The sequence below is a fragment of the Lissotriton vulgaris genome, chromosome 2_1 (assembly GCF_964263255.1).
Source record: "Lissotriton vulgaris chromosome 2_1, aLisVul1.2, whole genome shotgun sequence".
In the NCBI taxonomy this organism is placed as follows: domain Eukaryota; kingdom Metazoa; phylum Chordata; class Amphibia; order Caudata; family Salamandridae; genus Lissotriton; species Lissotriton vulgaris.
In genome coordinates, this window is record NC_141687.1 from 150410170 (window position 1) to 150424859 (window position 14690).

Genomic DNA, 14690 nt, shown 5'->3' on the forward strand with positions numbered 1-14690 from the left:
GCTTTGTATATGTGCTAAGGAAATCACAAATAGGAAATCTCTATTTGTGATTTCCTATTTAGGGAATCACAAAATGCGATTTCTACTGGGTAGAAATCACATTTTGTGATTCCCCTATCAGCCTTAGTACATACGGAAAGGCAATTTAGCATAACTTAACTGACCAAAATTGTGATTCATTCTGGTAAGAACTTCTAAATTCTTTCGTACATCTGGCCCTTAATGTATTAAATGTTCTGAGTAAGGGTCGCAAGATGACTTCAGAGCAAGATTAAATGGGGATGAGATCTCAAAACAAGGCTTTAGTGTAACCTGACTGGCAAATTAATAGGAAGAGCCGAGCCACAGCTGAGCCAATCATCTGGCTAGGCTCTAAAACCCTGTGCACAAGCCCAGCCATGAAAATAGTCCAGCCCTGAAAATATTTCTCATGCAACAACTATCAAGATTAAATATTATAAAGTCTTTTCAATATTCAGGAAAATGTAATTCTTTAACATGCAGAGGTGTTTCACCTTAGTACATCAGATTATATCACTGGATTGAGAGGCATTTATTAAAAGTGATATTTTTATACAAGAAATTAAGAAACATTCCAATCTCACCCTCGCCTGACGACACTGTCAGTAGTGATAGATAACATATTTGAAGGTGCTCTCAAATGCGATAATGAAGAAAATGGAGGATCAGTGAAATAAATCATTTACCTAGTATCACACAACTTGGTTAAGCAGAAAAGCAGAGATTCATCCCAAATGTTCTGGTATCCCATTGTGCAATTCAGCCCTCAGATTAGTATCTCTACATCTATTTTTCTCACTCTTTTTACAACAAATGTCCCTGCTTTATCTTTAATTCTTGACATGAGGTAACAGACAGAAGACATATGAAAGCTCAGCTTGTCTTGGGCTTCACATATAGGAGGACCTCTAGTTAAGTCGAATCCAGGCATCTGGTTCAAGTCTGACTCAAGATTTCAGTGGTTCGCCCACCTCTAGACCAGATGCAACAATTCTAGCATTGTTTGTAGAGTCCAGAGGCAGTTACAAAATGTATCTTTCATAAAATGCAGTCTTTTGTTTAGTGCTAAAAGTCCTTTAACAGAGGATAAATGGACTAATCCCAAAGACCGATGAAATGCTTGATTCAAATAACAGAGCACGCTCTAGGCCATTCAGACCATAGAACAGGCGCCATTCTAGCAAGACTACAGTTTGACAGATCCTCAGAATATAGTAAACTTCATTTGAAAAGAAAATCCTGAAGCTTTTTACATTTCAATCTAAAATTACAGTCATCGCAGCTTCCAAAGTTTTGGAGATATGCATTAAATACTGTGGTATTGGCCTCTTTGTCCAGGTCACTGAAAGTTCACAGGCACACTGGCCCAAAATGTAAACTTGTTTTCATCTAATATTCAGGGACTGTAATGTGTCTTTTCAATAGTGTAATACATCAGCAACTCATTAATGCCTTTGCAAATAATAGCACGACCCTCCTCTCATTTCTCATATGTGAGGTCCTGTTCTACAAGAATTTTTCATGGATGTCACTTGGTGGTGAAAACCATAAACAATCAATCAATCAATCAATCAAGCATTTATATAGCGCACTACTCACCCGGAGGGTCTCAAGGCGCTTGGGGAGGGGGGCCCGCTACTGCTCGAACAGCCAGGTCTTGAGTTGCTTCCTGAAGGCGAGGTGGTCTTGGGTCCGGCGGAGGTGGGTCGGGAGGGAGTTCCAGGTCTTGGCGGCCTGGTAGGAGAAGGCCCTTCCTCCTATGTTGACTCTTCGGATGCGGGGGACGGCGGCGAGGGCATGGCTGGTCGATCGAAGCTGACGTGTGGGAGTGTAGAAGTTGAGGCGGCTGTTGAGGTATCTTGGGCCTTGGTTGTGTAGGGCTTTGTGTGCGTGGGTGAGGAGACGGAAGGTGATTCTCTTGTTGACCGGGAGCCTGTGCAGGTCTCTCAGGTGTTCGGAGATGTGGCTGTGTCGGGGATTGTCGAGGATGAGTCTTGCTGAGGTGTTCTGGATCTGCTGGAGTCTCTTCTGGAGTTTGGCAGTGGTTCCGGCGTAGAGGGAGTTGCCGTAGTCCAGTCGGCTGGTGACGAGGGCCTGGGTAACCGTCTTTCTGGTCTCGGTGGGGATCCACCGGAAGATCTTACGTAGCATGCGCAGGATGTTGAAGCACAACGAGGAGACGGCGTTGACTTGTCTGGTCATGGAGAGGGAGGAGTCCAGGATGAAGCCCAGGTTGCGTGCGTGGTCTGTCGGTTTGGGTGCGCTGCCCAGGGCAGGGGGCCACCAGGAGTCGTCCCAGGCAGAGGGTGAGGAGCCCAGGATGAGGACCTCCGTCTTGTCCAAGTTCAGCTTCAGGCGGCTGTTCATCATTGACTTGGCTACGTCTGTCATCCCTTCGTGTAGGTTGGCTCTGGCGGTGGCGGGGTCGTTGGTGAGGGAGAGGATCAGCTGGGTGTCGTCGGCGTAAGAGATGATGTTGAGGTTGTGTTGGCGTGTGATGGCCGCGAGGGGGCTCATGTAGACATTGAAGAGGGTGGGGCTGAGCGAGGAGCCTTGAGGAACGCCGCAGATGACTTCGGTGGCTTCTGATCTGAACGGGGGAGGCGGACTCTCTGTGTTCTTCCGGCAAGGAAGGAGATGATCCATTCTAGTGCCTTCTCCTGGATTCCGACGTTGCAGAGGCGCTGCACTAGGGTGCGGTGGCAGACAGTGTCGATTGCCGCGGAGAGGTCCAAGAGGATGAGGGCCGCTGTTTCCCCGTTTCTTTGCAAAATGTCAGTAATAAACTCCCACACAACAGCCCTAATTAAAATAAAAAGAAAAACGGTATTAAAAAATCTACCTTTAAGTGTTAATTAAGGTCATCAAAACTGTCTGTAGAAGCGAGTCGAGCCTGAAACACTGGGGCCCGGGGCCCGTGCCTACTTTGCCCACACCTTAGAACGTCTCTGCCTTCCTAGTCGATCTCTCGGTAGTATACAAGGCCATCGATCACAGAACCATATCCACAGACCTAGAGGTGGCGCATCATGGTCTTACCTCGCACTGTTGAGGTGCTGGTTCAGTACATATTCAATCCATAGTCTCTTGGAGCAGGTGGTAGGATTACAATATTTGCACAGGCACGAAAGTGAAAACCTTTTAAGTGTGATGGTTTCCAGGAGTAGAAATATTTGGCTTTATTACGGGTCTCCCGATGTTGATTACACTGCGAGCCGACCATGAAGTCATGACTACTAGCAACAATAAGACTATCAGTATCTAAGTCACTGGGAGAAAGAGAACTTCGGGAGGCGACGAGGAAGGGAAATTATCTGTAAACGTGGCGGTGCTTTGCTTTAAAGATGCCATACCCTTTACACAGGGCCACAAGAATTATGCAGCAGAGAAGAATACAATTATGTGTCATGGTTTAATTAATTATTCAGCAAAAAACAAATTATGCGACATAATGCTGTACATTTTGTGATACTATTACTTCATTATTTTGTCATTTTTACACCTGGTTACAGTGTTTTAGAAAGACTTCACCTTATTTGTACCAATTTAACCAACAAAAACAGCAATAAGCAACTTAAGCATGACCAGTCAATCTTTGCGAAAAGGCTCCGGTACACGGGAACCGGAGTCGCCATATATTTGGTAACTTTTGATCTGTTTGGGGTAGAAACAAAAAAATATTGGTTAACATCTGCAGACTATCCAGCAAATCGAGGATTGCGTGGCAAATGCGACAAATCCATAATCATGCAAAAATCGCCACAGCCACAAGAGCACATATTACCAGCGCCCCTGCCTTAGCAAGGCGGGGACGGCATCGGACACGCCACATCTATGGCACTCATGCCGGTGACCCGCAGCGGCAGCAGGGAGGCGGGGCTGCGCCACACACAAGAGTGACGCGGCACCTCGCCCCCCTCTATCCTTGGCGGGTCGGAGCGTGACCCGGAAGCAGTAAGAATCTCTTTCGGGTCGCGCGTAGTCGCAACGCTGGGGGAAGCCGGTTAGAACCGGCTTTGGTATCGGAAAGCCATAAAAAGGCTGGGGAGCGGCAGAAACGTCCTCTTCCCCGCCGCCCTCAGAGTTGTACACAGAGCTGAGCAACAGGACCACGCACGGAGGTCCCAACAAATTATTTCTGTTTTTCTTTCTGTCCTGCAGGTTTTCACTGGGACTGCCAGGAGCAAAGGAGCAGGCGATCGGGGCATTGCTGGAGACTGGGGCTCACTGAGAACACAGAGTGGAGTGGAGGAGCAGGCGATCTGGGCACTGCTGGAACCCTTTGGTTCACTAAGGACACAGAGAGGTCGCTTTCGGGGCTGGACCGGCAGGTTTGCATTCCACTGCTTCTGGGAGCCACGCGGGTTAGAGAATACTCACGACCCACTAGAATAGCTGGTGGGTGTGGCTCTGGTTGCGTGGGTGCTGTTGGCCAGCCGGGTGCTGCTACTTCAGGGAGGTAAGGGCCTCGGCAGTGTCCCAGACTGGATCACCACAAGGAGCATCGCATGGTTTCTCATCTTTTGAGGGAATTGTGGGGTTTTGTGGCCCTCTTTTAGTCTGTGTGTGTTTCAGGGTCATATCCCCTTTGGGACTAGATTGTGCATTAAGTGTGGTGTTTTCTAGAGTGACGAGATGGTTGTGTTAATGCACTGGCGTATTTGGCACCTATTACTAAGTGTTGGTGTTCTGGTCATTCAGGACAATTTTCAAGTTAGTGCACTCGTGCATTTGTTACCACTTAGTAAGTGTTTGGTGTTCAGGACAAATTGATATAAGTACATTGCAGTGGGTTGTAGCATGGCCCCTAAAACAAAGTGGAGTGAGCAGCGTTCCCGCATGAACACTTTAATGGAGACCATGATGCGTAAAATGAGGGCCATGGAGACCATGATGAAAAATGTTGAAGACATGGGGCAAGCTTTAGCGGAATTAAGGGAAAAAGTTGATGGACATGAGGGGGTTGAGGAAAGTCCCAGGCGATCTGGGGTGGCCCCTACAACAGCATTTCCCCCTGCACCCAAAAGGGCGAAATCTAAGAACCTGCCAAGATACCAGTGGCAGTGGCTGCGGCCATTGCACCAGTGGGGGAGGTGACGCAGACAGCGCTGCCGGTGCTGGCAGAGGGGGTGCCACAGGTTATTGATGGGGGTGACTGCACTTCTCCCCCCCGGGGAATACTTTATCAGGGCCTTGAGGGGCGGCACCCCCACCTCAGCCACAAGTTATCCCGATGGGGGGAGGCACAGTAGAGAACCAACCAGGACCGGCAAATCCTCCGTCCACAAGTGGGCCATCGGGGAGCGCTCCAGGGCAGCAAGATTTAGTAGCAAGCTTGGCAGCAATTCTGCCATGGTTGGAGAAGTCAGGTACTTGGACTCCAGCGGAGGGGGTCTTAGGTGGGGGGGGATTCCGCCCTTGAGAAAGCAGCAAAGGTAATGGCGCAGTCTTCTGGTGGCAAGCCAGGGGAAAGGCAGGCAGCCCCATCAGGTGGTGCAATAGTGGGTGGAGCAGCCCCCGCAGGGGGTGGTAAAGGACTGCTATCAGCAAACACAACTGTGGACTCAGAAAAAGAGAAATCAGCGGAGATAGCTGCAACAGGTAAGCGGCAGACATTGCCAGTTAGTGCGCTCGTCCAGGGAAAAACTGGCGAGGTATGTGACACAAGTGAAAGAAAAAATGTGGAAGGGAAATTATGTGAATATGTTTTCCTTGCTGTTAGATGAAACCAAAAGAGAGGAAGCCAAAAAGAACAAAGAGTGGATGCACCCAAGAGAATGGGCAAATCAGTTGCAAAAACAATAGGATTGAAGAGTCTTTGATTAATGGGTTCAGAGGTTTCTCCATTTATATGGAGAAACACCTCCCACCCAGAGTCTCTAAGGTTTTTAAAAAATTCCAAAGATAAGGGGGTAAAAAACAGGAATGATTATTTGTCCCTCCTGAAGGCCCGGTCCCCCCATATAACCAGTGCTTTGATCTCATGGTTGAACAAGAACAATTGCCCTACTTCTGCCAGAATTCTGTTAGAAGGTTTCAGAGATGGCTTCAGAATTCCTGCACCTGACTATTTTGGGGTGTCACAATGCCAGAATCAGCTATCGGTGAGGGCTAATCCTGGGGTAGCGTCAGCAAAAATTGAAAAGGAATTGCGCCTGGGCAGAGTAGCAGGTCCATTTGACTGCATTCCGGTGGAGGGCTTTGTGTGCTCTCCACTGGGAGTGGTCCCCAAAAAAGAGCCAGGGGAGTTCAGGTTGATTAATAAGCTTTCAGCTCCAAGGGGCCAGTCTCTGAAAGACGCCATTGATGGAGAACTGTGCTCTGTCAGGCACTTTTCCTTTGAGCAGGCAGTTGAGATGCTTAGAGGTCTGGGCCCTGGCGCGCTTTTGGCAAAGACGGACACCGAGTCAGCTTTTCGCTTGTTGCCGGTGCACCCTCTGGATTTCCATCTGCTGGGTTTCCAATTCCAGGGGATGTTTTACATGGATATGTGCATGCCTATGGGGTGCTCTGTTTCTTGTGCTTACTTTGAGAAGTTCAGTTCCTTTTTGGAATGGGTTTTCAGGCAGGTGAGGGGGCACCAGTACGTTTTGCATTACCTAGATGACTTCCTCTTCATGGGAGCACCAGGCCCAGTCAGAACCAGGCTGACTGGGCATTACGGGAATTCTGTGCACTCACACAGGATTTTTGGGTACCCCTAGCGCAAGGAAAAACTGTCAGGCCATCTACTGTGATAGAATTTCTGGGAATAGAGCTGGATTCTGTTCAAGGTTTCTCACGTCTGCCCAAAGAAAAGATGACGAGTTTCAGGGCAGCTTTACAACAATGCTTGGCAAAAGAGAAGGTTACACTGCATCAGCTACAACAGACTGTGGGACAGTTAAACTTTGCATTAAAAGGTATTCCAATGGCATGACCATTTTCACGCTCCATAGCACAGGCCATGTTAAGACTCAAAAGAGAAACACCACCACACCCAGTTAACCAGAAAGGTCAGGCAGGACATGCGCATTTGGATGGCATTCCTGCGTGCCTTCAATGGTAAGGTACTGTGGCCCGGCCCTCCCAAGCCCTGTACGGAGATAGTCTTGATGACTGGCTCTGCAGGTAGCGAAGGGTTTGTCGCCATCCTAGGTACAGAATGGGTGACACAGCGCTGGCTGGCATGGTGGGTCGAAACCAGGTTAACCGGTAACATTGGGTTCTTGAAGCTGTTTCCCATCCTGGTGGCATTGTCTGTCTGGCCCGAGCAACTGAGGAACCAATCATTGGTTTTCTAGTCATACAACATGTCTGTGGTTGAATGCATCAACCATCAATCAGCAAGGTGTAAGATGATCTTCCGTCTGTTGAAAGAAATAATACTGATGTGCATACAATTGAATATGCTGTTTAGGGCCAAACAAGTCCCAGGGGTGTTAAAGCATGCTGCTGACGGGCTCTCTCACTTTAAGATGCAGGTGTTCAGGTCCCATCCTCCCGAAGCGGCGGAGAACCGAACGCCTTTTCCAGAACAGCTTTGGCAGCTTGGTGCCCCCAATTATCGGACATCATGGCAGCTAGCCTAGCACCCAGGACCAGGAGGGCATATGAAGGGGCGTTTTGGGCTTACCGTAATTTTTTGGGTTACGAATGGGAGGGAAATTTGCATGACACAGAGGCAGTGTTTTCCTACCTGAGGGAAATGAAAGATGAGGGACGCTCAGTGGCAGCAGCGAGGCGACACATAGCGGCTATCTCCTTCTTTGCGCAAGTGAAGGGCAGACGGGACCCCACTAATACATTTTTAGTGCGTAAAGCTTTAAAAGGGAGGCAGCGTCTGCAGGGTTCGCAGCCGGACCCATGACGGCCAATCGGTATTAACACTTTGGCCACTATACTGGAGGTCCTTATTTAGGTTTGCAACACAGAAGCGGAAGCATTATTGTTTAAAGCCGCTTTTTTGCTGGCATTTTACGGCGCTTTCAGGATTGGGGAACTGGTGGCGAAGAATAAACAGGACTGGCAGGGAGGGCTGCAGTTGAGCCATGTGAAGGTGCAAGGAGATTCCTTATTGATATCAATCCACAGGTCTAAGACGGATCAGGAGGCCAGATGGGAGGGGGTGGTGCTGCGGCTGGCACAAGGGAGCCCTTTCTGCCCCATCACCAGGCTGGAGGCATTCCTGGAACGCAGACCAAAAGGAGTAGGGGGACCTTTGTTAATTCACACGAATGGTACACCACTCACTAGAATTCAGTTCAGAAGGGTCATGGGCCTGGCCATGCAGCAAATTGGTTTAGACCCCAGCAGTTTTGGGACCCACTCTTTTAGGATAGGGGTCGCCAATGAAGCGGCAGCAAGCGGTTGTGCTGGGAGCGAGGTGCAGAGGATCGGCAGGTGGTCTTCTAATTGTTACAAGCGCTATGTAGGGCTGCATATGCTCTAGATTTGGAAGGACGGTTTCACTGACAGTATTTTCTTTCTGTTTCGACTTACAGTTTCTACATCCTGCCACGCGGGAGGGAAACTCGCGGCGGCTCACCATCGGTCAGGATCTACGCGGACCAGGTTCATTCCTGGGGACATGGCGAATACGACGTATGGGTCATTGGACATTCCTATGTGAAAAGGTTGCAACAATTTTTTCTCACAGGCAATTACGAGTTGAGAGAAAGGCAGGCTCGTTTTAGGGTCTCTTTTCATGGGCGGGCCTTTGCTTTGACGGATTCAGGAATTTCATAGAAGGCCTCCTGGACCGAGAAGGGGCTCCCCCTAGAGTCGTTATTCTGCACCTGGGGGGGAACAACCCAGTATACCTGGGTAGAAGCAGTTTGGTGGAAACCTTTATCACTGAAGTTGGTTGGTTGGCAAAACGATGCCCTGGGTCTATTCTGGTGTGGTCCCATATGATACCAAGATTTCAGTGGAGGGGGGAGTGGGGGGTGGGGGGAATCCTTGTGGGCCTTCAACCATTCGGTTAAATGAATCTATAACAAGATGGATAGATTGTTCAGATCTCCAAGATTGCAGACAATAGCGCATGGGTGCATTAGGAGGAAGCTGTGCTTTCTACAGGACGGCGTCCATCTATCCAAGTTAGGTAATGAGCTCTTCCTGGAGAACCTTCTTGTCTGGTTAGTAGGTTCACGGAACAGGGCATGACCTTCGGTGGGGCAGAGGGGGGAGGCCAGCTGGTCGGGCAACTACGCTGGCCTGTGGCAGTAAGGTCATGATTGGTGAGCTTAAATTTAAGGTCTTTAGCGGGCGGCGCCATTGTAAAATGGGGATGCCTGAGTGGGAGGGACAGATGGTCTCTCATGGAACTCCAAGGGCAGTTACAGCCGGTATGCTGGAAGGGTGCGGTGAGGGGAGTTACACTTACCGGTAAGCTGGTTGGCCACCCGCACGCGCACTAGGGCGTAAGTAAGCTGTGCATAACTGCACAGGCCCCTTATGGAGATAATCTTCTGGGCGTAGGGGGTGACCGGGGGCAGGTATCCTCTTGGTGAACGGGCCCCCTCCGCAAGGTCACTCCGGTAGGAGTTTGGCCATAGCTTGATCTGGATCTGGGACCAGTCATTGACCTTGCCGTAGGCTCAAATAGGATCCATCCGAGACTCGCTGCTTTTGTGCTTGGAACAACTATGATCCCATGCTTTGGTATTTTACGACTTTTTTGTGCGCTTTATTTTATTTATCCCATGCTTGTTCTCTATATTGTCTTCCTATTCATTTGGTATAATGAAGTCTGTTCATTGTAAAGGCTCTCATATCCGCAAGGATCTTGTTCGCGCTCTATAAAACCTTCTAAATAAATAAATAAATAAATACGCAGAAAGATAATGTAATGTTGTTGAATGTTTAGCTTAAGCTTAGAATGACTATGTCTTAGAAACATGTTAAGGTTAGCCAATAAGACATACTGTACCTATCAATGTAACGGACTGGACTTTCTGCGTATTGTGTATATAATGTAAATATATTAATGTGTGGTTATTGTTTGTAATAAATACGGCCGGGGTTTACGACCCTTAATCCAAATATTGGTGTTAATGAAGTTGTTTGCCTTGGGGGAAGATGGGCAGTGAGCATCTTGGGCACCAGGAATTGGGCAATCATCCCAAGGGCGGGAGTCAAGGGAGGAGGGGGACTCGGCTGTACCTGGCCATATAGCAAGGCGGGGAAGGCATCGGACACGCCACATATATGGCGGTCATGCCGGTCCCCCGCAGCGGCAGCAAGGAGGCGGGGCTGTGCAACGCACAAGAGTGACGCGGAGCCTCGCCTCCCTCTATCATTGGCGGGTCGGCATGCAGCCCGGAAGCGGTAAGAATTGCTTCTGGGTTGTGGGTAGTCGAAACGCTGGGGGAAGCTGGTTAGAACTGGGTTCGCTATCGGAAAGCCATAAAAAGGCTGGGGAGTGGCAGGGACATCCTCTTTCCCCGCCGCCCCCACAGCAGTTCACAGCGCCGCGCAACAGGACCTCACACGGAGGTCTCATCGAATTCACCCACCCACTATCCTCTAAAGCAGAAGTTGTTGAGCAATGTTTTGTTGTGTTTTCTCTTTGTCGGATAATATTTGCATTTACGGGTTCGTCACTGCATGAGTAAAATTTGTTGTATTTAGAAATGCTATTCCTAGGTCAACAGTAAGGTCTTGATTGGTGAGCTTAAATTTAAGGTCCTTAGCGGGCGGCGCCATTGTAAAATCGGGATGTACGAGGGGGAGGGACAGATGGACTCTCATGGTACTCCAGGGGCAGATACAGCCGGTAGGTTGGAAAAGTGCGGGGGGAGGGGAGTTATGCTTTCTGATGGGCATGTTGGCCACTCCGCAAACGCACATGGGCGCAAGTATGCTGTGCGTAACTGCACTGGCCCCTTATGGAGATAATCTTCGGGGCGTAGGGGGTGTCCGGGGGGAGGTATCCTCCAGGTGAATGGGGCCCCCTGCGCAAGGTCACTCCGATAGGAGTTTGGCCATAGCTTGATCAGGATCTGGGGCCAGCCATTTACCTGCCGTAGGCTCAACCAGAGATACGCAGAAAGATAATGTAATGTTGTTGAATGTTTAGCTTAAGATAGGAATGTATGTGTCTTAGAAACATGTTAAGGTTAGCCAATAAGACATACTGTACCTATCAATGTAACGGACTGGACTTTCTGCGTATTGTGTATATAATGTAAATATATTAATGTGTGATTATTGTTTGTAATAAATACGGCCGGGGTCCAAATATTGGTGTTAATGAAGTTGTTTGCCTTGGGGGAAGATGGCGGTGAGCATCTTGGGCACCGGGAAATGGGCAACCATCACATGGGCGGGAGTCAAGGGAGGAGGGGGACTCGGCTGTACCTGGGCATATTATTTTACCTGGTACCGACTTGTTTTGTTTACCTATTCATTCTTCTGTACTTCATAATATTGGGAGTTTACTCCCCACACTCACTCGAGACATTTTTATTGTCCTGTGAAGAACTGTTAGCTTTGCTGCATGATTTGGTTGGCTTCAAAATAACACACTATGTAGGAAATACATAATCAAGGCCACGGGAATTGTACTAAAGTATACAAAAAAATGATGGGTGGAATGCTTGACTAATTCCGGACTGCATCCAAATCCATTGTAATTTTGCACCCCATGTCATCTCTGTTTGGACCATGCTATAATATGCAGAGCAGTCTTGAGCCTGCTCCAATCGGGACAGTCTAGCCCGACCAGCCAAGCCAGGTCCTCCCTGAACCAGTACACAAGCAACACAGAACCGGTTTTCGCACTAGTTATGGGCTCATGATCAGAGAGTAATTACCAGGGCTCAGATTAAATCAAGCATTCCATCCATCACTTCTTTGCATACTTTGGTATGTCGCTCTAAGTGGGACGGGTATAACCAGATGTGGTTCTCGTTAACACTAGTGAGTACCTACAGTTCTATTTTTCAATTTAAAGCACTGAGTCAAGGCTAAATACAACTGCAACTAAATAAAATATAAATACATAAAAGATTTTGGTAAGTGATAAGAGTATTGAATCATTGCTAACACTGGGTTCTACCCACAGGGTTGTTCTCATTCTTCATAAACTGATATTACAAGATACCTTCTGCTCTTCACACATACTTAGAAGCAAATGGTAGATCGACATTGGCAGGGAACTTGAAGATAAGGAATGGACTACAGAAACGGCTTATATAGTAGCGATATCAAGCAATGAGTAATTTAAGTTCAAGTCAACTATTTACTTCAAACCAATGTTAGAGCAATAAGAACAGGAACGCACAAAGTGGTCCACACAGGAGTCAATACCTGGCCACCAGAAAGACTCCTTTAAACGTCTTCTGGTGAAAGATATCCCCAAATGCCCTTCATGGTCAATTTCAAGTAAAGTGTTTCTAATAGAAAAAGGTGGAACAATCTTGTCACCACGAAGAATTAAATCACTTTCCACAGCAAGTTCCTCCTGAACCTTAAAAAAAACCATTAAATTTCCAGATAACTTCCTCTGTTCCGGCCAACCATGCACAAGGTACTTTTTGACACTGCACAGTTCCAAATCTTTACTCATCTCTTGCATCCAAACATCCTCCTGCAAGGCAAACCGTTCACCGCACACCAAATTGACATCATGAAAAGTGAAAGCAACTTCACACTCCTCTTCGCTAACCAGTTCAGGAGGATTCGTATCAGAGATCATCTGGACATGCAATCAGCATGTACATTCGCCTTACCCTGAACATATTCAATACTGCATTGAAAAGATTGCAATCTTGAAGCTAATCTCGCAAGACGCGCCAACATAGTTCTGCCTCCACCTGGAGCCATGAGATACACCAAGGGCTTATGGTCAGTTTTTATCAAAAATCTCGTACCTCATAGGAAAGGTCTAAAATGCTCGGCTCCCCAGACACAAGCCAGTAACTCTCTCTCTATGACAGAATAATTCTTTTCTGCATCTCTTAAGGCTCTTGACGCATAAGCAACAACCCATTCTTTCTCACTATCCTTCTGCAGAAGTACTCCACCCAGACCAGACGAACTCGCATCTACCATAATGATACATTTCACACCAACAACAAAAGGTTTGAGACACGGAGCATTCACGATAAACATTTTCAAGGACTGAAAAGCATCTGTCATTTCATCAGTCCAAATGAACTTAGCATTTTTCTTCAGTAAACACCTGAACGGATCAACCTTAACCGAGAAATTAGGAATAAACTTAGCATAAAATTCGATAAGACCTAAAAAGGCTACCAGTTGTTCTTTCGAAGTAGGCACGGGAGCATTCGTGATACTCTTAACATGATTTTTCTTAGGTTTGATTCCCATACCACTAATAGTATGGCCTAGGTATTCCACTTCCTTTTGCCTAAATTTGCATTTGTCAAGACGTAGTGTAAGACCTTTCTCCGCTAAAGCAGCAATCACACACCTCAAATTATTGTCATGTTCTCTGTCATCTTTCCCATGCACCAAAATGTCATCTTGAAATGCTATGGCACCACTCAAACCCTCCAAAGTTTCCTTCATGAGCCTCTGGAACACTGAGGCTGCACTCGCTAATCCAAAAGGCATGCGACAAAACTTGTATAAACCTTCAGGCGTGATAAATGCAGTTATGTTCTTAGACTCCTCAGCTAGTACCACCTGATGATAGGCACTGGCTAGATCAACACATGAGAAGACTTGCGCACCTGCCAAGGTCGAAACCATTTCATGAAGGTTGGGTAGGGGATGGGAGTCCACCCAAATGGCACCATTAACACTGCGGAGGTCAATGCATAACCTAAGCTCGCCAGTGGACTTAACCGAAATTACAATGGGGGAAACCCAAGGTGACGACTCAATTGGTTCAATTATATTTTTCTCACATAAATCTTTTAGCATTTCTTTAAGTTTGAGTCTATAGGATAGGGGAACATTCCTTACTCTATGCCTAACAGGAATGGCATTCTCATTTAATTTAATGACATGTTCAAATCCTTTATACCGACCCAAAGTTCCACTGAAAACATTAGGGAAAGATTTGCGTAAGCTCTCTACAAGCAATGAACTATCTCCAGTTACACATGAAACATTCAACGGTTGTACTACATACACAGGAGGATTGGCTCTTGGATCAATTTTCATCCCTAATTGATGTTGGTGTGGCCAACTTAACAGTGATAACCCAGATCTTGACACATAAATTTTCCCAGATATGTGTCGATCAGAAAATTGTATATTTGCAATAAAATAACCCATTAGATCAATTTTGTGGCCTGTGTAGCCACCAGGTGATACATCAGATTCAAGTAACTTCTTATTCGGGAATTTATCTCGAAATACACTTAAAGAAATTATGCTGTACCATGCACATGAATCTACGAAAATCTCCAAACTCACATCATCAATAGTTATGATACAGGATGGAAATTTAGTGCAGTCTCCATCTTCACATACATTGATAACAGTATTAAATTGAAATGTTTCTTCATCATCTAATTGATAACCTTCGCAGCATTCATGTATACAGTTCATCTTCCCCGATGATGACCTACAAAATCTTGTAAAATGACCCTTCTTGTAGCATTTTGAACATGTTTTCCCTAAGGCTGGACAATTCTTACAATCCGCTAAGTGTGCATCACTTCCACACCTAAAACATAATAATTTTGAGGTTTTCTTGTCATATTTTTGAC

General features: G+C 47.0%; 1 protein-coding gene and 1 pseudogene across 1 annotated transcript in view; one reads left to right on the forward strand and one right to left on the reverse strand.

Annotated features, from left to right (window-relative positions):
* The window catches only part of GTF2IRD1 (GTF2I repeat domain containing 1), a 993687-nt gene that overhangs the window by 915896 nt on the left and 63101 nt on the right, over window positions 1-14690 (reverse strand). The gene's annotated exons all lie outside the window — the stretch shown is intronic.
* On the forward strand, window positions 5460-8452 carry LOC147729723 (uncharacterized; annotated as a pseudogene).